This window comes from Bufo bufo, chromosome 2 (genome assembly GCF_905171765.1).
Source record: "Bufo bufo chromosome 2, aBufBuf1.1, whole genome shotgun sequence".
Classification (NCBI taxonomy): domain Eukaryota; kingdom Metazoa; phylum Chordata; class Amphibia; order Anura; family Bufonidae; genus Bufo; species Bufo bufo.
Window position 1 is genome coordinate 241,777,338 of NC_053390.1, and position 27,040 is coordinate 241,804,377.

Consider the following 27,040-nt stretch of genomic DNA (forward strand, 5'->3'; position numbering starts at 1 on the left):
ACTATATAGAAAATGTAGTATTGGTATATAACACCTCTACTTCAATCAGTTTTTTTAGGGGTAACTGGTATATCACACCAGTATATATTATCTTTTCCAAAAGCATTTGTCACTTTGTGTAGCTGCGGTAACTCAGCCAAACCTCAAACAAATGCTACACTACTAGGGTTGAGCGAACCCGAACTGTAAAGTTCGGGTTCGTACCGAACTTTAGGATTTTTGGACCCCGGACCCGAACCCAAACTTTTCCGTAAAAGTTCGGGTTCGGTGTTCGGCGCTTTCATGTCGCTTTTTGAAAGGCTGCACAGCAGCCAATCAACAAGCGGTTAACTGTCTGACCTTAGAAGCCATCACAGCCATGCCTACTAATGGCATGGCTGTGATTGGCCAGAGCAGCATGTGACCCAGGCTCTATATAAGCTTGAGTCACATAGCGCTGCACGTCACTCTGCTGTTACAAGTGTAGGGAGAGGATGCTGCTGGACTTGTGATTTCAGGGAGAGAATAGGAGAGAATCTAACTCAGCGATCTACAGAGAAATAGTTGTGTGGGTGCAGGACACAATCGTTTTACCCTGCCCTGAGGCCATTGACAAAAAAAGCAAAATTTTTATAATTCTGTTAGTTAGGTGGGTGGCGGCGGCGGCCATTTTATGCAAGCTCAGTGCACCAGCACTGCATCTGAGCTTTTGGGATATTGCAAATAACCATTTTTTTTGGACAAACTACAACATCTGGATTAGTCAGTGTGCAATTTAAGCTAGAAATACACCCATAATCTTCTGTGGTTTGAAAAACACACAATTTAAAAAAAAAAAACCCTGTATTTTCCAGATCTGCAAGTGTAAATTCAAGTTTAATATATACAGCTTTCATATTCTGTTACCAAAAAAACACTTGTTTGGCAATCTACAACATCTGGATTAGTCAGTGTGCAATTTAAGGTAGAAATACACCCATCATTTTCTGGGGTTTGAAAAACACACTTTGGCCTCATGCACACGACCGTTGTGTGCATCCGTGGCCGTTGTGCCGTTTTCCGTTTTTTTTCGCGGTCCCATTGACTTTCAATGGGTCCGTGGAAAAATCGGAAAATGCACCGTTTTGCAGCCAAGACCGTGATCCGTGTATCCTGTCCGTCAAAAAATATGACCTGTCCTATTTTTTTGACGGACAACGGTTCACGGACCCATTCAAGTCAATGGGTCCGTGAAAGAACACGGATGCACACAAGATTGGCATCCGTGTCCGTGATCCGTGGCCGTAGGTTACTCTTATACAGACGGATCCGAAGATCCGTCTGCATAAAAGCTTTTTCAGAGCTGAGTTTTCACTTTGTGAAAACTCAGAACCGACAGTATATTCTAACACAGAGGTGTTCCCATGGTGATGGGGACGCTTCAGGTTAGAATATACTAAAAGAACTGTGTACATGACTGCCCCCTGCTGCCTGTCAGGTGCTGCCAGGCAGCAGGGGACAGCCCCCCCCCCCCTGTAGTTAACACATTGGTGGCCAGTGTGGCCGCCCCCCCCCTCCCTCTCCTGTAGTTAACTCGTTGGTGGCCAGTGCGGCCACCCCCCCCCCTCCCCTGTAGTTAACTCATTGGTGGCCAGTGCGGCCGGCCCCCCTCCCTCCCCTGTAGTTAACTCGTTGGTGGCCAGTGGCCAGTGGCCCCCCCCCTCCCTCCCCTGTAGTTAACTCGTTGGTGGCCAGTGGGCCACCCTCCCTCCCCTGTAGTTAACTCATTGGTGGCCAGTGGGCCCCCCTCCCTCCCCTGTAGTTAACTCGTTGGTGGCCAGTGGGCCCCCCCTCCCTCCCCTGTAGTTAACTCGTTGGTGGCCAGTGGGCCTTCTCCCCTCCCTCCCCCTCCTAATTAAAATCTCCCCCCTATCATTGGTGGCAGCGGAGAGTACCGATCGGAGTCCCAGTTTAATCGCTGGGGCTCCGATCAGTAACCATGGCAACCAGGACGCTACTGCAGTCCCGATTGCCATGGTTACTTAGCAATTTGTAGAACCATTATACTTTTTTTTTTTTTTTTTAATTTATCTTTATTTTCATTTTAAGAAAATGACATAAAATTAATACATAACCGATATTAAACATATTAGTATATAATATATATATAAATACATCACAAAACAAATCGTAATCATGTATATAATATAGCAATGAAAAATATCCCAATAGGCCCCCCCCCCCATCATTGGCTGTCGTTCCCCTCTGTTCAATCAAAAAACAGAAAATACAATTACTTATTTATACTTATTTCTACGTGGCTCTGCGTGCAGCTCTCCGATTCCTTTCAATCTCTTCATATACTTTAATTTGCCGATAATATAGAGCCCACTCCCTTGACGAAGGCTGGGAGGCAGAGCCCCAATACCTAACCAATATAGCTTTTGCTACCATCAAACCTCTCAACCAAATCCGTCTAACCTGAGGGGGAACCTCTGTTTCTGAACCATAATCTCCAAAAATCACTATCAAGATCCCTGGATTATAATTCATTGTGGATTCCTTTTGTAAAGCAGAAAAGACCTCATCCCAATATTTTCTTACTTTGCTACAGCTCCAAAGCAAATGGCCATAATCCGCATTCACGTATCCACATTTTGGACAACAACAGTCCCGATCCCGATTCTGGGGGAACATTCCCTGAATTTTGGGCGTATAATAGAGTCTATGGAGGATCTTAAATTGAATTAATCTATGAGCACTGGAGACTGTCGCCTTTCTCACGTTCTTATAGATAGTAGGCCACTGTAAAGGAGAGCAGTTCAGCTCTTGCTCCCATTTACTTGGACTTTTAAAAGGTGTTACAGTAGCCAGTGCCCTACGAAGTTTAGCATATAAACTAGATGTCTTCGCCCTCTCTTCCTTCTGAGCGTCACAATAATCAAAAAGTAAATTATGTTGTGGAAAAATACGGCCCCTATTCCTAGAGGCTTCAAATATATGTTTCAAACGTGCATACATGAATAAATCTAATGGTGTATTATCAGTTAAGCCGAATTCCAGAAGTGATTTAAAGCGACCTAAATAAAATAGATGAGACACCCTATTGATGCCATTACGTGACCAATAGCCAAAATCTGTAATTTTACAAAATTCCTCTAGCCCCCCATTTCCCCACAGCGGGGTGAAGGAAAAAGGACAGGAGGCTCCAAGGATCTCCTTCAACCTATTCCACACCCTCTGCATTGAAAAGGGGATCAACAACGACTTCCTCATTCCCATAATCCCTGTCTCCAAACATGCTCAAATATTATCTATTGACTCATTAATAACAATATTCAGATAACGTGTAAGTATACTCTCCTTCCAATTACAGCAACGCTGAATCTGTGCACAAAAATAATACCCCTGAAAAAAAGGTAATGACAGCCCACCATCTTCCTCCGACAACCATAAATATCTCTGCTTTATTCTCACCCTCTTCCTGCCCCAAATTAGATCATTAATCAAGGTCTCCAATCTATGAAAAAAAATGTCCTCAATCCAAATAGGGGAAGCACATATTGGAAACAGAACCATAGGCAAAATAATCATCCTGATCAATGCGATTCGATCTGTCTGTGCCAGCATCAATTTACGCCAAGTACCAACTTTGGTCCTAACTTTATCCAGTACTGGGGCCAGATTGAGCTCATAAAACCTACTTATTGGAATCCCAATCTTAACCCCCAAATAGTCTAAGGTATCATCAGGGGCCAAAACACGCACTCGGGTCCCTACAACCACCGCCTTCCTGTTCAGCGGAAGAAGCGATGACTTCAACCAATTAATCATATAACCTGATAATTTACCATAATGTTCTATTACCTCTATAACATACGGGAGAATTTTACAACCCTGGTCCAGAAACAGAATCACGTCGTCTGCATATAGGCTTATTTTGTCGCTCACTCCTGCGACCCCAAAACCCTCTATGCGCTTATCAAGACGAATCCGACATGCCAACGGCTCTATAAAGAGAGCGAAGAGGAGAGGAGACAGGGGACAACCCTGTCTCATCCCTCTCCGCATCATAACGGGAGAAGTACCAATACCATCAACATTAATATATGCGACCGGCTGATAATATAACATTTGCGTCATTTCCAAAAAAAATTTCCCAAAACCAAAAAAAGACATTGTAGCCCACAAAAAACCATTATACTTACCTGCGAGCTGCGATCTCTGCGTCCGGCCGGGAGCTCCTCCTACTGGTAAGTGACATGACAAGACCAAGAAATATGTACTTCAGGCCTACACTGGTTCAGGCCCTGTGAGATACACCTTCTACATACAGGGGTTTGATTCAGGGATTTGAAATACAGCCATTTGAAATACAGCATTGTGTACAAAGAAATATTTACTTCAGGCCTACACTGGTTCAGACCGTGTGAGATACCTCCTCTACATACAGGGGTTTGAATCAGGCATTTGAAATACAGCCATTTAAAATACAGCTATTTTGTGCAAAGAAATATTTACTTCAGGCTACACTGGTTGAGGCCCTGTGAGATACTCCCTCTACATACAGGGGTTTGATTCAGGCTTTTGAAATACAGCCATTTGAAATTCAGCATTGTTGGGCAAATAAATATTTAATTCAGGCCTACACTGGTTCAGACCATGTGAGATACACCCTCTACATACAGGGTTTGATTCAGGCATTTGAAATACAGTCATTTGAAATACAGCCTTGTTGGGCAAAGAAATATTTAATTCAGAACTACACTGGTTCAGGCCCTGTGAGATACACCCTCTACATAAAGGGGTTTGATTCAGGCATTTGAAATACAGCCATTTAAAATACAGCCATTTTGGGCAAAGAAATATTTAAGTTAGGCCTACACTGGTTCAGGCCCTGTGAGATAGACCCTCTACATACAGGGGTTTGATTCAGGCATTTGAAATACAGCAATTTTGGGCAAAGAAATCTTTAATTGAGGCCTAGTCTGGTTCAGGCCGTGTGAGAAACACCCTTTACATACTGTCGTTCTATTCTACTATTAATTAAACACCTATTTAGGGCAAGATCCTAAATTTGAAAAATATGAGGAGAGCGTCAAATAAGGGACGTTGCCCAGGTCGTGGGGCTGCTGGTGGAGCTCCTGTTGCAGGGAGAGGGCGTGGTCGATCTGTACCAGCTGCACGCACAAGTGAAACCCCTTCCTCAGGTGCGAGTAGGCGACAAAACCTGCAGCGGTATTTGATCGGGCCTAATGCTGCTGTACGAATGGTGAGGCCTGAACAAGTACAGGCGATAGTAGATTGGTTTGCTGACAGTGGATCTAGTTCCTTCACATTGTCTCCCACCCAGTCTCCTGCTGTAAGACCACAGCTGACACCTGCAGCCGATGTCCATCAGTCTTTCACCTCACTCCCTTGCAAATCAGCCAAGCAATCTGAGCCCCAAGTCATGCAGAAGTCTCTTCTGCTATTTGATGACTCTGTTAGCAGGGTTTCCCAGGGCCATCCATCTAGCCCTGCCCCAGAAGTGGAAGAGAATGATGCCCAACCACTTATCTTTCAAGATGAGTACATGGGAGGACCATCGCAGCACGTCACGGATGATGACGAAACACAGGTGCCAACTGCTGGGGCTTTCGAAAGTGTGCAGACCGACAAGGAAGTCAGGGGTGAAGACTGGGTGGAAGATGATGTGGAGGACGATGAGGTCCTCGATCTCACATGGAATCAAGGTCATGCGAGTGACCTATGTAGTTCGGAGGAAGAGGCGGTGGTCGCACAGAGCCACCAGCACAGCAGAAGAGGGAGCAGAGTGCAAAAGTGGAGCGGCCATCCTCTAGACAGTACGCCTTCTACTGCCCACCGCAGCAAGGGACCGAGCACACTAAAGCCAGCTCCAAGGAGTTCCCTGGCGTGGCAGTTCTTCAGACAATGTGCTGACGACAAGACACGAGTGGTTTGCACGCTGTACAATCAGAGCCTGAAGCAAGGCACAACCTGCATGACCAGGCATTTAAGTGCAAAGCACGAGCTGCAGTGGAGTAGACACCTCAAAAACCAAGAAAGGTCTCTGGCTCCTCCTGCTTCCTCTTCTGCTGCAGTCGTGGCCTCTTCATCCACCTCTGGAGTGACAGTGCACCTGGCACCCCGCAAACAGAGGATCTGCCAGCAACACCAACACCTGGGTCACCAAGCATCTCCACAATGTCCCACGGAAGAGTTCAGCTCTCCATATCCCAAACGCTGGAGAGGAAGAGGAAGTACCCCCCTACCCACCGCGATCCCTAGCCCTGAATGCCAGCATTTCTAAATTACTGGCATTTGAAATGCTGTCATTCCGTCTGGTGGAGACGGATAGTTTTAAAGGCCTTATGGCGGTGGCTGTCCCACAGTACGTCGTGACCAGCCGCCACTACTTTTCAAGGCGAGCCATCCCTTCCCTGCAAAACCAAGTAGGGGACAAAATCAGGTGTGCACTGCGCCACGCCATCTATGGCAAGGTGCACCTGACTACGGATACGTGGACAAGTAAGCACGGTCAGGGCTGTTATATCTCCATAACAGCACACTGGGTAAATGCAGTGGTGGCTGGGCCTGAGGTGGATAGCAGTTTGCCTCCTGTTGCTTCCTCCTCCTACTCTGCTTCCTCATCCTCTACCAGCTCCTCATCCGGTCAGCGTAACACCTTCACCACCAACTTCAGCACAGCCAGGGGTAAACGACAGCAGGCAGTTTTAAAACTTATCTGTTTGGGGGACAAATCCCACACCGCTCAGGAGCTGTGGACGGGCCTTGAACAACAGACCGATGAGTGGTTTGTGCCAGTCAGCCTCAAGACCAGCCTGGTGGTGTGCGGTAATGGGCGAAATCTCGTAGCAGCTCTGGGACTAGCCGGTTTAATGCACATCCTTTTCCTGGCGCATATGCTGAATTTGGTGGTGCAGAGATTCCTTAAAAATTACCCCGATATGTCAGAGCTGCTGCATAAAGTGCGGGCCGTCTGTGCGCGCTTTCGGCGTTCTCACCCTGCTGCTGCTCGCCTGTCAGCGCTGCAGCGTAACTTCGGCCTTCCCGCTCACCGCCTCATATGCGATGTTCCCACAAGGTGGAACTCCACCTTGCACATGCTGGTCAGACTGTGCGAGAAGCAGCAGGCTATAGTGGAGTTTCAGCTGCAGCATGCACGGGTGAGTCGCTCGGCGGAACAGCACCTCTTCACCACCAATGACTGAGACTCCATGCGAGACCTGTGTTCCTTGTTGCGCTGTTTCGAGTACTCCACCAACATGGCCAGTGCCGATAACGCCATTCTTAGCGTTACTATACCACTTCTATGCCTCCTTGAAAAAACGCTCCTGGCGATGATGGAAGAGGATGTGGCACAGGAGGAGGAGGAGGAGGAGGAAGAGGGATCATTTTGTAGGGTTTCCGGCCAGTCATTCCCAAGTAGCTCCAAGGTTGGGTTCCTGCACCCACAAACCCAAGGTACACAATTGTCCAGACAGGGCACAGTTCTGGAGGATGAGGAGGTGGAGGATGAGGAGGAGGAGATGCCGGAGGAGGAACCATGTTTACAACAGAGTGGCACCCAGACCAGCTCATGGCCATCACTGGTGCGTGGATGGGGGGATACAGAGGACACAGACGATACACCTCCCACAGAGGACAGCTTTTCGTTGCCTCTGGGCAGCCTGGCACACATGCCTGATTACATGCTGCAGTGTCTCCGCAACGACCGCCGAGTTGCCCACATTCTAACTTGTGCTGATTACTGGGTGGCCATGCTGCTGGATCCCCATTACAAGGACAACGTACCGTCCTTAATTCCGTCACTGGAGTGTGATCGTAAGATGCGCGAGTACAAGCGCACGCTGGTAGACGCGCTGCTGGTGGCATTCCCACCTGACAGCGGGGGCACAGTGAAAGCACAAGGCGAAGGCATAGGACGAGGAAGAGGTCGCCAAAGCAGTTGGGGCACCGCCAGCACCTCAGAAGGCAGGGTTAGCATGGCCGAAATGGGGAAAAGCTTTGTCAGCACGCCACAACAACCAGCACCACCAGCTGATATGGAACGTCTTAGCAGGAGGCAGCATTTCACCAACATGGTGGAGCAGTATGTGTGCACACGCCTATACGTACTGAATGACGGGTCTGCCCCCTTCAACTTCTGGGTATCCAAAATGGGCAAATGGCTTGAGCTTGCCCTTACGCCTTGGAGTTGCTGGCCTGCCCTGCAGCCGGTGTATTGTCTGAACTGTTTAGCACGACTGGAGGGTTATATTTCCCAAAGTTTTGGAGTGTACCCTAATTTAAAAAAATTAAAATACATTTTAAACCAAAAAGCAGTGTAGGCTACCTCCTCCTCCTCCACCGCCACTTCCACCTACACCGCCACATCCACTGCCTCCTCAACCTCCTACTCCATATGGACCTGGTCCTCCTAGATCAAGATTATTATTATTATTTTTTTACGTATTTTATGTTATTTAAAGTCATTTCCCTATCCACATTTGTTTGCAGAGCACTTGCCATGCTCTTAACCACATTTGCAGCCCTCTAACCCTTTCCATGACATTTTTACAGCCATTTTAGTGCTCAAAAGTTCGAGTCCCCATTGACTTCAATGGGGTTCGGGTTCAAGTTCGGGTCAAGTTCGGATCCCGAACTCAAACTTTTTTCCGAACTTCGGCCGAACCCGTCGAACCCGAACATCCAGGTGTCCGCTCAACTCTATACACTACCTAAATGGACTATATGGAAAGTATATTATTGGTTTATCCCACCCCTGCTTCAATCAATTTTTTTGAGGGGCAACTGGTATATCACATCAGTATAAATTATTTGTTCCAATAGCGTTTGTCACTTTGTGTAGCTGAGGTAACCCAGCAAAACCGCAAACAAATACTTCACTAACCAATTATACTATATAGAAAATATATTATTGTTATATAACACCCCTGCTTCAATCTGTTTTTTTAGGTGGGCAACTTGTTTATCACACCAGTAGAAATTCTTTGTTCCAATAGCGTTTGGCACTCTGTGTAGCTGTGGTAACGCAGCAAAACCGCAAACAAATGCTGCACTACCTAAATGCACTATATAGAAAGTATATTATTGGTATATCACATCCCTGCTTCAATCAGTTTTTTTGGGGGGCAACTGGTATATTACACCAGTAGAAATTATTTGTTCCAATAGCGTTTGTTACTCTGTGTAGCTGCGGTAATGCAGCAAAACTGAAAGCAAATACTGCACTACCTAAATGCACTATATAGAAAGTATATTATTGGTATATAACACCTCTGCTTCAATGATGACGCTGAGACTTTTGGCTTTGGTGCTGGGGGTGATGGTTTGTACAAGGATGGTGAGTGACGTGCATGTCGTGCTAGGGTTTTTGTTTCGGTTTGCATGGAGGAAAAGGAGTTCTGTTTTGGAACCATTGAGTTTAAGAGAGCTCTCAGTCATCCAGTCGTCAATCAATGAGAGGCAGATTTTCAGGGCATGGTATTGGTCTTTTTTGTTGGTAATGCGTAGGTAAAGTTGGGTGTCATCGGCGTAAGAATGATAGAGCAGGTCCTGGTTGCTGATGATTTTGAGGAGTGGTCGGAGGTAGATGTTGAAGAGCACGGGCAACAGGGGTGATCCTTGAGGGACTCTGCATGTGATTTTACATGCTTCTGAGGTGAAGGCTCCTAGTTTCACTTCCTGGGTTCGGTTCTCCAGAAAGGATGCAAACCAGGGTAGGTCAGAGTCTGCGACTCCGGCTATTTCTGTGAGACGAGTGAGCAGGATTTGATGGTCCACTGTGTCGAAAGCTGCGCTGAGGTCTAGCAGCACCAAGAGACATGATTCTCCTTCATCTGCTGCTTCGAGGGCATTATCCCAGATTTTGAGGCGCGCCGTTTCTGTCCCGTGGCCAGGGCGGAAACCAGATTGAAGTGGGTCCAAGAGTTTATGGGTATCCAGATGGGGTTGTAGCTGTTGTACTACTGCTTTCTCAATAATCTTGGAGATGGTGTTAAGGCTTATGACCGGTCTGCGGTAATTTGGGTCTTTGGAGTCGTGATTGGGCTTCTTTAGGAGGAGTTTGATTTATGCCTTGCTTGAGGGAGATCGGGACCATTACTTCTTTGAATGACTGGTTTATGAGGTGTGTTACGGTGGGTGCCAGAAGTCAGTGCATTCTTTCAAAAGTTTTGTGGGAATAATGTCATTTAAGGATGTGCTGTCTCGGAGGCTTCTGATAATGGTTTTGATGTTGTCAATGGTGATTGGGACCAGAGTAAATCTCGGTGATTGTAGAGCATTTGTGAGGTTTTTGTCTTCTTGCTTTGGCCGGTTAAGGTTGCTTGCTATGTTCTGTTGGATTATTTCTCGAATGTTACTGATTTTGTCAATAAAAAAGTCAGATAGCTCATTGCAGAATTCTTGTGTTTCATTTGCTGGAGGCTCTAGACAATTAGGGTTCATAGTCTGAGCGACTAGTTTGAAGAGTTCGCGGGGACGGTTTATGGCTTTTGAAATGGTGTTGGAGAAGTGTTCTTTTTTTGCTGTAAAGATCGCTTTGTGGTATTTTTTGGTAAGTGATTTGTAATTTGTGTGGTATTCCATTGTTGGGTTCCTTCTCCAGGCTCCTTCAGCTCTTCTGCATTCTTGTTTCAATGAAGTAAGGGAGTCTTTGAACCAACCTGAATTGTTTTCGCGGGTGGGTGCTCTGCGTATTGGTGAGACTGTGTCTGCTGTCTGTAATAGTGCTGTGTTAAAGTGTTGAGTGTGTCTTCAGTTGTGCAATTTTGTGTTAGCGCAGCTATATTGTTAGATAGTGTGGTTTTGAAAAGTTGTGAATATAATTTCTTTTGTGATCTTGTCCAGTGTGTAGTTTTTAAGTGTATTGGTTTTTGACAAATGGTGTGAGTGATTATTTTGAATTTGATGGCGTGGTGATCCGTCCATGGCAGTGGCATGTTGTCCAGTGTGTTGATGTCGATGTTTTCTTTAGAGATAAGGTATATAACACCCCTGCTTCAATTACTTTTTTGGGGGGCAACTGGTATATAACACCTGTAGAAATTATTTGTTCCAATAGTGTTTGTCACTCTGTGTAGCTGAGGTAACGCAGCAAAATCACAAACAAATGCTGCACTTTCCAAATGCACTATATAGTTAGTATATTATTTACATATAACACCCCTGCTTCAATAATTTTTTTTGGGGGGGCAACTGGTATATCACACCAGTAGAAATTATTTGTTCTAATAGCGTTTGTCCCTCTGTGTAGCTGCGGTAATGCAGCAAAACCGCAAACAAATGCTGCACTACCCAAATGCACCATTTAGAAAGTATATTATTGGTATATCACACCCCTGCTTTAATCAGTTTTTTTGGGGGGGCAACTTATATTTCACACTAGTAGAAATTATTTGTTCCAATATCGTTTGGCACTCTGTGTAGCTGCGGTACTGCAGCAAAACTGTAAGCAAATGCTGCACTACCCAAATGCACTATATAAAAAGTAAATTATTGGTATATAACACCCCTGCTTCAATCAGTTTTTTGGGAGGGGCAACTGGTATATCAGACCAGTAGAAATTATTTGTTCCAATAGCGTTTGGCACTCTGTGTAGCTGCAGTATCAGAGCAGAACCGCACACAACTGTTGCACATTACAAATGCACTATAATATACTTTCTATGTTAGAAAGTATATTATAAGTATATTACACCCCTCAGTAAGTCACACTTATCAATAGCACACCTATACCAGTCCGTAGAAGGACTTTTGTGGCCATATTAGCTAGAGTTTGGTGTCCCTAACAGTCTGTCCCTGCTCCACACAGCAACCTCTCCCTACACTGGCAAAAGACTGAATATAAAATGGCGGCCAGATCAGGTATATTTATAAGGTAGGGGGTATATTCATGTGCTGAAACATCTCAATTGGCTTTCCTGTACCACCTGATGGATGTGTCATGGGTCAACGTTCTTCACAATGTTAAAGAATATGCCGCATGCGGACATCCCCATATGTTCGCTCTTTCGGTGAACCACAAGGCCATCTCTATCCGCCAGGCATAGCGCAAGGCCATCTCTATCCCTATACTGTGACTTCACTGTGTACAGGTGGAGCCAAGCTAAACTTGACTCTGATGACACATAACACAGTGTTATCTTGGTTATCTTGTGACAAAAGCCAATGTAATCTATTAAAAAGTTAGTTATCTTTTTCTTGCCATTCTTTTCTTAACGCATTAACCATCAACATAAGCTTGGCTGCATCTGTATATTATTCAATTTTTATTACATCACGGTGTACGGTACATGATCCTTGTACTGTGACATTACCATATACATTATGCCTATGCTATAACATGAATGTGTGCCTTAGCCCTGTACTTCACGGAGATCACAATCTTTTCTGAAAATATTGCTGAAAGTGTTCATGGTGGAATGAGGCCCCATTACAAGTTTTGCTTGGGGGCCCATTGGTTAATTGGTATGCCCCAACCTTGTACATTGGATAATTCATTCAAATAGTTATTGATTCCTTGAGAGTCTGTTACTTATTTATTCTAGGTCTTGTTGTTGTTTTTTTTTTTTTTAGTTTTTTTGGGGGGGTGTTGGGGTTAAGCTACAACAGTGCCTCAGTCCCCCATAAGGTTGTACATAGAGGTATGCCTCCCAACAGCTGTATTCTACTGCATAGGACAGTTCATGTAGCAGGGAAATGGCTTGAGAACTTAAAGTTAATGAGAGTAAGCCATGCTTGTCATGGCTTCTCATAAAAAGAATATTATTGTTAGCATCGGAATAATATTTTTTTATGTTAGGAAGATGTCAAATGTTTCTTACCGTAGCAACAAGCATAATGGATGAAAAATTTGCATGTTACAATATTACTGTTACATTTGCATTCAAAAATGTACATTCGAGTTGCAATCAAAGCAATGCATTCAGCTAATTATAATCTATCACTCAAGTGTCTTTATGTGTATTTTATTCTTGCCAGACTTATTGCTAAAATCCATCTTACTCAAGGGCTCCTTGATATCAAATAGTAATCAAAGCACTGCAGCACATCATTAATCACTGACTGCCGTGTTTCAGTTTAGAGTCTTGCTTTTTGTCATACTGTATTAAACTACCGTGTTATCATTCAACTACTGATGGGTTATGGTGATTTGACCCATGCAAATATACCAAATGGTTTTCTGCCCTTTATTGTATAGACTGTTCAATGACCTTGGCTAGCAACATTTTATCAGCCTGTGAGTTCGGATGGAACAAATCTATCCTGACATGGCATTTTTATTTATTTTTTTTCGATGGAACTGTGCAGAACAAAAAGCTCTAAATGTTATATGCAGCCAAAGGAAGAGTTTCTCTGCTCTTCAATCTTTAATCTTTTGCGTTCTGTTCAATATAAAAAATTATCTGCGTTTGAGTTGTTATTGTGCATTATTGTCTTCCAAAGTAGTACGCCTTAAAAGTACTTGCCTATTTTATTTTGGCTCAGCACTTCTGTGACTACTTCTGTGACACTTCTATATATTGAAATGGTAGTCACCCAGACAAGAGGTGAAGTGATTGCTTGGCAACTTGAAATACAGACTACACTACTTTATTTCTTGCAGCATCTCTTTAAACGTGGATTCTGTAGACCTATGTAATACTAATTATAATATGTTTGTACAATTGAGTTGGTGGTCATACATGTAATAATAAGAATGTTGGATTTCTCTAAGAGATTTGGATCTTCTAAATCTGTGACTAGACTATGGTGGGAAGTCTAAGGAATCTCTCTGTTCTTCACTCTTAACCCTTGCAAGGAGGTACATATCTCACAGTCTCACTGTCCCCAGAATAGCCACTGATTGGTCACAGGTGCTCTGTAGTGAAGAACCTGTAGGGAAGTCAGGAATGTAACCAGGGGCTTATCAATAGAATAGTAATTAGGATGCAATAAACTGGAGGATGAGATGGAATCATAGTCAGTAGACAGGCCAGGAGTAAATACCAAGAGAAAAACTGCATGCACGAGGTACATAAAGCCCCTGAGGAACCAGTGCAGATGGGAGTGGTTGTGACACTGATCAGGTGTTGTGTCACGTGTACTCCCTCAGGCTATTGTTCCCTGGTGATCAGTGCAGTAGAAAGGTAGCTTGAAGATTCAGCCTGAAGTAAACATATAACAGTCTTTCTCTCCTTAGTGCAAAATATAACTTGTGGTCAGGGCTACGGACAAAGAGATGCCGGGAAAACCTGAGGAGATAAACACAGAGACTAGCCTAAACCAACTGAACGTGTCTTAGCTGACCTGACTGAAAGGCTGAGGTGTGCTCTTTGCCATTGCCGAGGGTGTCACGACCGCTATCCCAGCAGCAGTCGTGTCGCACCAGACAGAGGGGAAGGGGGACCCTTATCTACGGATGGGAAATAGAATGGCCACCCCTGACTAACCCTAAGCTGGCACCTGTCTGCCCTGATACCCTAGACGGGGTGTGAACCCGTGCGGCGAGCAGGATGCCTAAACCCTCAGTCGCCCTAACAAGACTGGACTGGGGAAAGGCCGATGGGAGCGCTAGTCACCATCACTCACATCTAGGAAAACAACAGGGGAAGACAGCAACAAACAAACAACAGCAGAGATAGACTTATCCAGTCACGAGCAGAGAAGGCGATCCCAAACACGACAGTCCACGCCGGACAAGAGCTCCACAGCAACACCATCAAACGATCTCCTTCCAAGGTCAGAGTAGCACTGGAAGTAAGGACTATATCTGGCAATGACTGCAAGTGAAAGTGAAACTAATATAGTAGCTGGGAGTGGCAGACAGGACTCACCTGAGAAGGATGCCTACAAACTCCCAGTCAGGACAAAAAGGTTCACAAGGCAAAACCCAGATGACATACCCTGAACCACGGAGCAAACTCACAAGCTATCGCGAGTAGCAAGTCGCTGCGACCTTCTCCTCCCGGACCTGTCTGGATCAGTCAGTCGTGACAGTACCCCCCTTTCTACGAGGGGCCCCTGGACCCTCAAGACCAGGCCTCTCCGGATGGGAGCTATGAAAAGCCCGAGTGAGTCTGTCCGCTTTGATCTCTGATGCTGGAACCCACATTCTCTCTTCGGAACCATAACCTTTCCAGTGCACCAGGTACTGAAGAGAGCGGCGAACATATCGTGAATCAACAATCTTTTCTACCTGAAACTCTGCCACACTGAAGAAAGTGAAGACGCAAATCGTTCCTCCTCGGGAATCCCAGACAGCCCCCCCTCACTAAACGTACAAAACTGAGGATGGAAACCATACGCACCAAAAAATGGTGACTTATCGGTGGATTCTTGACGACGATTATTAATGGCAAACTCGGCTAACGGTAAATAAGATGACCATTCCTCCTGATTTTCGGAAACAAAGCATCTCAAATATGTCTCTAGGTTTTGATTGGTACGTTCAGTCTGACCGTTGGACTGTGGATGGAAAGATGAAGAAAACGACAGATGAACCCCTAAACGAGAACAAAAAGCTTTCCAAAATTTAGAAACGAATTGGGTACCACGATCCGAAACAATATCGGAAGGGACCCCGTGAAGCTTCACGATGTGGTCAATAAAAACCTGAGCCAGTGTGTTAGCATTAGGCAATGCGGCAAGAGCAATAAAGTGCACCATTTTACTGAATCTGTCAACAACTACAAGAATAACAGTCTTCCCCGCTGATACTGGTAGATCCGTAATGATATCCATTGACAGGTGCGTCCAAGGCCTGTTGGGGATGGCCAGAGGTAAAAAAACGCCCTGCCGGACGAGTATGATCTACCTTAGAACGAGCACAGGTAGCACATGCAGACACAAAATTCAACACCTCCTGGCGCCATTTAGGCCACCAGAACCGACGAGACACTAACTCAGAGGTTGCCCTACTACCTGGGTGTCCTGCCAGTGTGGAGTTATGGTGTTCTTTTAGTATCTCCAGTCGTAAATTTTCTGGCACACAGTTTACCCGAGGGGCAGGAGGCCGGGGCGTTCCCCTGAGCTTCCAACACCCTCCCCTCCAAACCTGAGTGTAATGCAGAGACCACCACCCCCTTTTGCAAAATGGGCTCTGGTACCTCAACATCACCCCCTCCAGGAAAACTTCGAGACAATGCATCCGCTTTAGTATTTTTTGCCCCCGGGCGATAGGTTATTACAAAATTAAACCTAGTAAAAAATAACGACCACCGAGCCTGTCTAGGGGTGAGACGTTTAGCAGACTCCAGATATAATAAGTTTTTGTGATCAGTAATCACCGTGACGGGATGAACCGCCCCCTCCAAAAAATGACGCCACTCCTCAAAAGCCAACTTAATAGCTAAAAGTTCCCTGTTGCCAATATCATAGTTCCTTTCTGCAGTAGACAATTTCTTCGAAAAGAAAGCACACGGATGCCATTCACCAGGGGACGGGCCCTGAGATAGTACCGCTCCCACCCCCACCTCTGATGCGTCAACCTCTACAATAAAAGGAAGCGAGACATCTGGCTGTACGAGAATAGGGGCCGAGGTGAATCTCTCCTTCAGAGATGCAAAGGCAGTTTTGGCTGCATGTGACCATTTGGAAAAATCGGATCCCTTTCGGGTCATGTCCGTCAGTGGTTTGACCACCAAGGAATAGTTCTTTATAAACTTTCTATAAAAATTGGCAAACCCCAGGAAGCGTTGCAATGCCTTCAGGTTCTCAGGCAGATCCCAGTCTATAATCGCCCGGACTTTCTCTGGATCCATGCGGAAACCTGAATCTGACAACACATACCCCAGAAATGGCAGTTCTTTTACAGCGAACACACATTTTTCTAACTTAGCAAACAATTTGTTGGCCCTTAATATCTGCAGCACTTGTCTCACATGGATCTTATGTGTATCCAGATCTGGGGAATAGACCAGGATGTCATCAAGATATATCACAACAAATCTCCCGATAAGGTGACTAAAAATATCGTTGACAAAATGTTGGAATACCGCAGGCGCATTAGTAAGACCAAATGGCATGACCAGATTTTCATAATGCCCTTCCGGAGTATTAAAAGCCGTCTTCCACTCATCCCCCTCTTTGATGTGAACCAGGTTATAGGCTCCTCTGAGATCCATTTTGGAGAACCATTTAGCACCAGCAACCTGATTAAAGAGGTCGGGAATGAGAGGAAGAGGATAGGGATCTCGGATAGTTATCCGGTTTAATTCCCGGAAATCCAGGCAAGGACGTAGGCCCCCATCTTTCTTTTTAACGAAAAAGAACCCTGCAGCCACAGGTGAAGAAGAGGGTCTGATGTGTCCCTTAGCCAAACTAAGGGACACAGGGCGTAACCTGAATTTAATCTTTCATAGCCTTCCTCTCCGGGCCGGAAAGATTGTATAACCGGGTTTTAGGTAGTTTTGCCCCAGGTAATAGATTAATCGGGCAATCATATGGACGATGAGGTGGTAACCCCTGACAACCCTTCTCAGAGAACACATCCATAAAATCTGACAGAAAGGCAGGTAAAGATGTTACAGAGAGTGTAGAGCACCTACTACTCAAGCAGTTGTCCTTACAATGTTCACTCCACTCCACAATCTCCCCGGCCTGCCAATCCACCACTGGATTGTGAGTCACCAGCCAGGGAAGCCCCAATACCATAGGAGCCGGAAGACCGTCCAGGACATAACAAGAGATATGCTCTTTATGGAGGTCCCCTACCTGCAGATGGATATTATGGATGATCTGAGTTAACTCTCTCTGAGTAAGAGGGGAGGAGTCGATGGCAAACACAGGAATAGTTCTGCATACCGGTTCCGGAGTAAAACCCAGAGCCTGAGCAAACCGTGAATCCACCAAGTTGACCCCCGCCCCACTGTCCAAAAAGACGGAACAGATCTCAGTTTTATTGCCCGCCTCAACGGTAGCGGACAACAAAAACTGAGACATGCGTATGGAGGAAATGAATACACCCAGACTGTTCTCCTCCGCACAATCTGGGGACTCTAGTTTTCCGGCGGCTCCTTTGTTTGTGGTCTCTTGGGTTCTGAGGAACAAACCTTTACAAAATGACCCCTCCCCCCACAACGAAAACAAACCTCTGACCTACGGCGGAACTTAGGAGGATTCACCCGTCTAGTGGCGCCCCCTATTTGCATTGGTTCGACTGGACAATAACAGACCCTGCCCTATAGAGGCCTCCGTAAAATTTAATAGTCTCTCCCTGAGTCGTCTGTCGATTCTTATGGACAGAGACATAGCAGCCTCAAGAGACCCAGGGACCTCGTATACCGCCAGTGCGTCTTTTAATTTTTCAGACAACCCCTGGCAGAACTGACTCCTAAGGGCCTAGTCGTTCCATAACGTATCAGTAGCCCACCTACGGAATTCGGAACAATATAGTTCAGCAGACCGGTTCTCTTGCCGAAGTCTACGTAGCTTAGACTCAGCCAGTGAGACCCTGTCTGGGTCATCATATACGAGACCCAGGGCTTCAAAAAACTCCTCCACTGATCGTAAGGCCGGAGAGTCTGATGGTAGGGAGAAAGCCCATGCCTGCGGATCTCCTTGCAGGAGAGAAATTACAATGCCCACCCGTTGTTCCTCACCGCCGGAGGATCTAGGGCGTAACCTGAAGAACAATTTGCAAGCTTCTCTGAAGGTTACAAATTGGTCTCTCCCTCCAGAGAACCTATCAGGTAAAGTCACTTTTGGCTCAGGAGTACCTTGGTTTCCCGTAGCAAGGGTGGAACCCAAGGATTGCTGCTGCAGCACTGTTGCTTTTAATCCTGCCACTTCAAGGGATAACCCCTGTAATTGTTTCGCCAAAACCGAAACCGGATCCATAGTGGAACAGACAAAATACAAAGCAAAACAGCAAGCAAAAAAGAAAAAAAAAAGAAATGTCTTTTTTTTTTTTTTTTTTTTTTAAAGGCCAGATATACTGTCACGACCGCTATCCCAGCAGCAGTCGTGTCGCACCAGACGGAGGGGAAGGGGGACCCTTATCTATGGATGGGAAATAGAATGGCCACCCCTGACTAACCCTAAGCTGGCACCTGTCTGCCCTGATACCCTAGACGGAGTGTGAACCCGTGCGGCGAGCAGGATGCCTAAACCCTCAGTCGCCCTAACAAGACTGGACTGGGGAAAGGCCGATGGGAGCGCTAGTCACCATCACTCACGTCTAGGAAAACAACAGGGGAAGACAGCAACAAACAAACAACAGCAGAGATAGACTTATCCAGTCACGAGCAGAGAAGGCGATCCCAAACACGACAGTCCACGCCGGACAAGAGCTCCACAGCAACACCATCAAACGATCTCCTTCCAAGGTCAGAGTAGCACTGGAAGTAAGGACTATATCTGGCAATGACTGCAAGTGAAAGTGAAACTAATATAGTAGCTGGGAGTGGCAGACAGGACTCACCTGAGAAGGATGCCTATAAACTCCCAGTCAGGACAAAAAGGTTCACAAGGCAAAACCCAGATGACATACCCTGAACCACGGAACAAACTCACAAGCTATCGCGAGTAGCAAGTCGCTGCGACCTTCTCCTCCCAGACCTGTCTGGATCAGTCACAGTCGTGACACATAGCCTGTGGAAATATAAAGAAAGAAAAAGGGGGAGGGAGGGTTGGGCACCTGAGAACGCACACCCACGGGAGAGGTCGTGCCTTGTTTATGAAGTGCCTCCGCCCCTCCCACAAATGCAGGCTGACTCATCAGCCTTAACTACTTGTGGTCAGGGCTACGGACAAAGAGATGCCAGGAAAACCTGAGGAGATAAACACAGAGACTAGCCTAAACCAACTGAACGTGTCTTAGCTGACCTGACTGTAAGACTGAGGTGTGCCCTTTGCCATTGCCGAGGGTAGGCCTATAAGGATGCAAAAACCTAGCCATGTAGTGTAAGAAAGAACTTAATTTGCATGTACAACCAAATCATAAAGCCATACTGCAGGGCAACAGAAATCCCACATGAGGGTTTGGATGTATCGGGCAAAGCCAGAAGAACGCCAACATCTCATCTTGCGAATGACATGGCCTGGGACATAATGCTTTGACGCTGCGGAAACTGCCCTGGTGCGTGATGAGTGGCCCGAAATGGCATAGGGACGAAACCTGATCTAACTGCTAGGGAAGGGAAATGGGAGATGAAAAGAGATGATGGTGATGGCTCGGACTTTGAACGGAAGTAGTGGGCTATCCGGCGGAGTCACCCAGAACCCCGATAATCTTTTCAAGACCTAACTGGGCGCCAATCATTAAATGACGGGAAGTACTTGACCTCCACTGGTGAACCGACCTGCGATGTTTTGGAGGACTGGTACAGTGTGAAAAAATCATATACAGTGTGAAATGGTCATTGCACCATGCTAACTGACCCTTGGTTCCAGCAGAAGTACTGGGGAATTCCCCTGGCCTCAGGAATCCGTAGAACCGAGATACATGACTAGCTTGATGACTATGCTGGAATGGAGTCCAAGAATTACCAACTAGGGAGGAAAGAAGTACCCTGAATAGTTCCCCTGATGTCAGCCCGTGAGGGTTACTTTTATTGCTTGAGACATGAAGACCCCCTATCTGGATTTTCTACCGTGAAGAAAGCTGGACCCCGGCCAAATATTAATTATTGTGTTGTAAAGAGTCTAGTATGGCAATAAGCTAAAGCTATAATATACTAGGACCTGTCGGTGTCCTCCCATGAGTGAAGGAGTGCAATTTGCTATGAATGTTCCAGGCGGTTTTGCAATTACTAGCCATGTTAACAGAACGAGACTTTTGTACGTGACACTTGGTTGAGAGATGTACACCTTTCGACCATGATCGGAGACTGAAATGCTGGAGGTAATAGCCCTACTTGATCCGCCTCTGTCGTGACCTGAAAGAAGCATAAAAATTTAAAATGAGACAACGCGTCTGCGGCAAGATTTTATTTATTTATATATAGAGTTGAGCGGACACCTGGATGTTCGGGTTCGACAGGTTTGGCCGAATTTCGGAAAAAAGTTCGAGTTCGGGACCCGAACTTGACCCCGAACCCGAACCCCATTGAAGTCAATGGGGACCCAAACTTTTGAACACTAAAATGGCTGTAAAAATGTCATGGAAAGGGCTAGAGGGCTGCAAATGGCGTCAAAATGTGGTTAAGATCATGGCAAGTGCTCTGCAAACAAATGTGGATAGGGAAATGACTTTAAATAAAAAAATACGTAAAAATAAAAAATAATAATCTTGATCTAGGAGGACCAGGTCAATATGGAGTAGGAGGTTGAGGAGGCGGTGGATGTGGCGGTGTAGGTGGAAGCGGCGGTTGAGGAGGAGGTAGCCTACACTGGTTTTTGGTTTTAAATTTATTTTTAAAATTAGGGTACACCCCAAAACATTGGGAAATATAACCTGTGATAACCCCCTCCAGTCATGCTAAACACACGTTCAGACAATACACTGGCTGTAGGGCAGGCCAGCACCTCCAAGGGGTAAAGGGCAAGCTCAGTCCATGTGTCCAATTTGGAGACCCAGAAGTTGCAGGAACTGACCCCTGTCAGTCAGTTTGTGTAGGCGTGTGCACACTTACTGCCCCACCATGTCGCACGTCCAAGTGATGTTTACGATCCAATTTGATATCTGCTCTATCAACTTTCAATGTTCTTTTATGCGCCTACCATGGTGATCACGGGTGGCGGGGAATCAGGGTTCCAGGCCAGAGAGGGAGTGTGAGAAAGAGAGACCACATCCAAGGGAGAATTCATTTTTTTAAATTTTAAATTAGAGTTGAAATATGGGAGAAATTATTAAAGCATAAAAGTGTGACAATTTTTCAAAGTTTAAGCATTGAATGTAAGGATGTGGTGCGCATTAATTACTGAATAATTTATTAAATTTTATTCCCTGTCACCTATGCATAGCAGGTGTTTATTCACGTCTAAAGTTGTATAATGTCAACCCAAGAATGTAACAGAAAAATTATTGAAATTTATTAAGCTGTCAACTAGGTAGAGGAGGGGTATATTACACCCAAAAATTTGTTTATTTCGCCAGAAAATGTAACTGACAATTTTTTTTTTTACCGTTCCACTAGGTATAGCAGTGGTACTATACACCCAAAAACTGGTTAATTTCACCCGAAAAAATAAATGACAATTTTTTTTTTGTTTAACCTGTCTACTAGGTATAGCAGTGGTACTATACACCAAAAATTGTTAATTTCACCATAAAATGTAAGGTTGAGAACCTTTATGCATCACTTCAGGCTCTGAATGCAAACCACTCGTGTCTTGTCGTCAACACATTGTCTGAAGAACTGCCACGCCAGGGAACTCCTTGGAGCTGGCTTTGGTGTGCTCGGTCCCTTGCTGCGGTGGGCAGTAGGAGGCATACTGTCTAGAGGACGTCTCCTCTGCTTTTGCACCCTGCTCCCTCTTCTGCTGTGCTGGTGGCTCTGTGCGACCACCGCCTCTTCCTCCGAACTACATAGGTCACTCTCATGACGTTGATTCCATGTGGGGTCAAGGACCTCATCGTCTCCACATCATCTTCCACCTAGTCTTCACCCCTGACTTCCTTGTCGGTCTGCACACTTTCGAAAGTCCCAGCAGTTGGCACCTGTGTTTCGTCATCATCCGAGACATGCTGCGATGGTCCTCCTATGTACTCATCTTGAAAGATAAGTGGTTTGGCATCGGTGCACTCAATCTCTTCCACTTCTGGGGCAGGGCTAGGTGGATGGCCCTGGGAAACCCTGCTAACAGAGTCATCAAAAAGCAGAAAAGACTGCAATGACTTGGGGCTCAGACTGCTTGGCTGATTTGCAAGGGGGTGAGGTGAAAGACTGATGGACATCGGATGCAGGTGCCAACTGTGGTCTTTCAGCAGGAGACCGGGTGGGAGACAATGTGAAAAAACTGGATCCACTGTCAGCAACCCAATCTACTATCGCCTGTACTTGTTCAGGCCTCACCATTCGTAGAGCAGCATTAGGGCCGACCAAATACCGCTGCAGGTTTTCTCGCCTACTCGCACCTGAGGAAGGGGTTTCACTTCTGCGTGTAGCTGGCACAGATCGACCACGTCCTATTCCTTCAACAGGAGCTCCACCAGCAGCACCGCAACCGGGGCCACGTCCCTTATTTGACGCTCTCCTCATATTTTTTTTAATTAAGGATCTTGCACTAAATGGGTGTTAAATTAATAGTAGAATAGAACGACAGTATGTAAAGGGTGTTTCTCACAGGGTCTGAACCAGTGTAGGACTGAATTCAATATTTCTTTGCCCAAAATGACTGTATTTCAAATCCCTGAATCAAACCTCTGTATGTAGAGGGAGTATCTCACAGGGCCTGAACCAGTGTAGGCCTGAAGTAAATATATCTTTGCACAAAATGGCTGTATTTCCAATGGCTGTATTTCAAATCCCTGATTCAAACCCCTGTATGTCGAGGGGGTATCTCACACGGTCTGAACCAGTGTAGGCCTGAAGTAAATATATCTTTGCACAAAATGGCTGTATTTCAAATGGCTGTATTTCAAATACCATAATCAAATCCCTATATGTCGAGGGAGTATCTCACATTGGCTGTATTTCAAATGGCTGTATTTCTATTGCCTGATTCAAACCCCTGTATGTAGAGGGGGGATCTCACATGGTCTGAACCAGTGTAGGAATAAAGTAAATACAGTACAGACCAAAAGTTTGGTCTTCTCATTCAAAGAGTTTTCTTTATTTTCATGACTATGAAGGCATCAAAACTATGAATTAACACATGTGGAATTATATACATAACAAACAAGTGTGAAACAACTGAAAATACGTCATATTCTAGGTTCTTCAAAGTAGCCACCTTTTGCTTTGATTACTGCTTTGCACACTCTTGGCATTCTCTTGATGAGCTTCAAGAAATAGTCCCCTGAAATGGTCTTCCAACAGTCTTGAAGGAGTTCCCAGAGATGCTTAGCACTTGTTGGCCCTTTTGCCTTCACTCTGCGGTCCAGCTCACCCCAAACCATCTCGATTGGGTTCAGGTCCGGTGACTGTGGAGGCCAGGTCATCTGGCGCAGCACCCCATCACTCTACTTCATGGTCAAATAGCCCTTACTTTCAAAGTTTTCCCAATTTTTCGGCTGACTGACTGACCTTCATTTCTTAAAGTAATGATGGCCACTCATTTTTCTTTACTTAGAATTTGTATTATGGCAAGAAAAAAGCAGCTAACAGTCTATTCAGTAGGACTATCACCTGTGTATCCACCTGACTTCTCTACAACGCAACTGATGGTCCCAACCCCATTTATAAGGCAAGAAATCCCACTTATTAAACCTGACAGGGCACACCTGTGAAGTGAAAACCATTTCAGGGGACTACCTCTTGAAGCTCATCAAGAGAATGCCAAGAGTGTGCAAAGCAGTAATCAAAGCAAAAGGTGGCTACTTTGAAGAACCTAGAATATGACATATTTTCAGTTGTTTCACACTTGTTTGTTATGTATATAATTCCACATGTGTAAATTTATAGTTTTGATGCCTTCAGTATGAATCTCCAATTTTCATAGTCATGAAAATAAAGAAAACTCTTTGAATGAGAAGGTGTGTCCAAACTTTTGGTCTGTACTGTATATCTTTTTACAAAATAGCTATATTTAAAATGGCTGTATTTCAAATCCCTGATTCAAACACCTGTATGTAGAGGGAGTATCTCACACGGTCTGAACCAGTGTATGCCTGAATTCAATATTTCTTTGCCCAGAATGGTTGTATTTCAAATCCCTGAATCAAACCCCCGTATGTAGAGGGAGTATCTCACAGGGCCTGCACCAGTGTAGGCCTGAAGTAAATATTTCTTTGCACAAATTGGCTGGATTTAAAATGGCTGTATTTCAAATCCCTGAATCAAACCCCTGTATGTAGAGAGGGTATCTCACACGGTCTGAACCAGTGTAGGCCTGAAGTAAATATATCTTTGCACAAAATGGCTGTATTTAAAATGGCTGTATTTCAAATCCCATAATCAAACCCCTGTACGTCGAGGGAGTATCTCACACGGTCTGAACCAGTGTAGAACTGAAGTAAATATATCTTTGCACAAAATGGCTGTATTTAAAATGGCTGTATTTCAAATCCCTTATTCAAACCCCTGTATGTAGAGGGAGTATCTCACACGGTCTGAACCAGTGTATGCCTGAATTCAATATTTCTTTGCCCAAAATGGCTGTATTTAAAATGGCTGTATTTCAAATCCCTGAATCAAACCCCTGTATGTAGAGGGAGTATCTCACATGGTCTGAACCAGTGTAGGCCTGAATTCAATATTTCTTTTCCCAAAATGGCTGCATTTCAAATGGCTGTATTTCTAATGTCTGATTCAAACACCTGTATGTAGAGGGGGGATCTCACACGGTCTGAACCAGTGTAGGCCTGAAGTAAATATATCTTTGCACAAAATGGCTGTATTTCAAATGGCTGAATTTCAAATCTCTAAATTCACACCCCTGTATGTAGAGGGAATATCTCACAGGGCCTGAACCAGTGTATGCCTGAAGTAAATATATCTTTGCACAAAATGGCTGTATTTCAAATCCCTGAATCAAACCCCTGTATGTAGAGGGGGTATCTCACACGGTCTAAACCAGTGTAGGCCTGAAGTAAATATATCTTTCCACAAAATGGTTGTATATCAAATGGCTGTATTTCAAACCCCTGATTCAAACCCTTGTATGTAGAGGGTGTATCTCTCAGAGACTGAACATGTGTAGGCCTGAAGTAAATATTTCTTTGCCCAAAATGGCTGTATTTCAAATAACTATATTTCAAATCCCTGATTCAAACCCCTGTATGTAGAGGGGGTATCTCATACGGTCTGAACCAGTGTAGGTCTAAAGTAAATATAACTTTGCACAAAATGGCTGTATTTCAAATGGCTGTATTTCAAATCCCCGATTCAAACCCCTGTATGTAGAGGGGGTATTTTACACGGTCTGAACCAGTGTAGGCCTGAAGTAAATATATATTTGCACAAAATGGCTGTATTTCACATGGCTGTATTTCAAATCCCTGATTCAAACCCCTGTATGTAGAGGGGGTATCGCATAGGGCCTGAACCAGTGTAGGCCTGAAGTAAATATTTCTTTGCACAAATTGGCTGTATTTAAAATGGCTGTATTTCAAATCCCTGAATCAAAATCCTGTATGTAGAGGGAGTATTTCACACGGTCTGAACCAGTGTAGGCCTGAATTCAATATTTCTTTGCCCAAAATGGCTGTATTTCTAATGCCTGATTCAAACCCCTGTATGTAGAGGGGGGATCTCACACGGTCTGAACCAGTGTAGGCCTAAAGTAAATATATCTTTGCACAAAAAGGCTGTATTTCAAATGGCTTTATTCCAAATCTCTAAATTCACAACCCTGTATGTAGAGGTAGTATCTCTGTCGGGATTCGAACCCGCGACCAGCCACATCCCAGGCGGTAGCCCTGCTTACTAGGCTACCGTCCTCTCTGGACATTACTCCCTGAAACCTATTATGTAACCTCAGTCTTGCCAAGCCTTGCTCATCACCCTTGATTCCCCACACCTGGTACTTCCCTATATAAGTCCAGCCCCTTGCACTCTAGCTTGCTGATTATTGAGCTCCTGAGCCTTGATCAAGCTTCTCCTCATCTGCTGCTCCTGCAACTACTGAAAGTCCACTGCTGACCAGGAATTGCCTACCGACTACTCTTCTGCTTGTCCCTACCTACTGAACTGCTACCACCGTTGCCATCCGGATTGTCTGACCACGCTTACTGCCGCCTGCCCTGACCCACCGCCTGCCTACCGACTACTCTTCTGCTTGTCCCTACCTACTACCTGCCTGCGGTCCTTGCCACTGGGCTCCACTCCTACCTCCAGCCAGCGGTCCTCTGACTCAGGTGAGCCTATAGGATTGTTACAGAATAATCAGCCCCACTATGGAGTCCGCAATGGCCACTCTGCGTAAGCAGGTCTCCGAACTTCAAGAATTTGGTACTACATATCAGGAGAAATTTGCCCAGCTCCAAGGCGTAGTTCAAAGCCAACAGAGGGAGATTATTGAACTACAG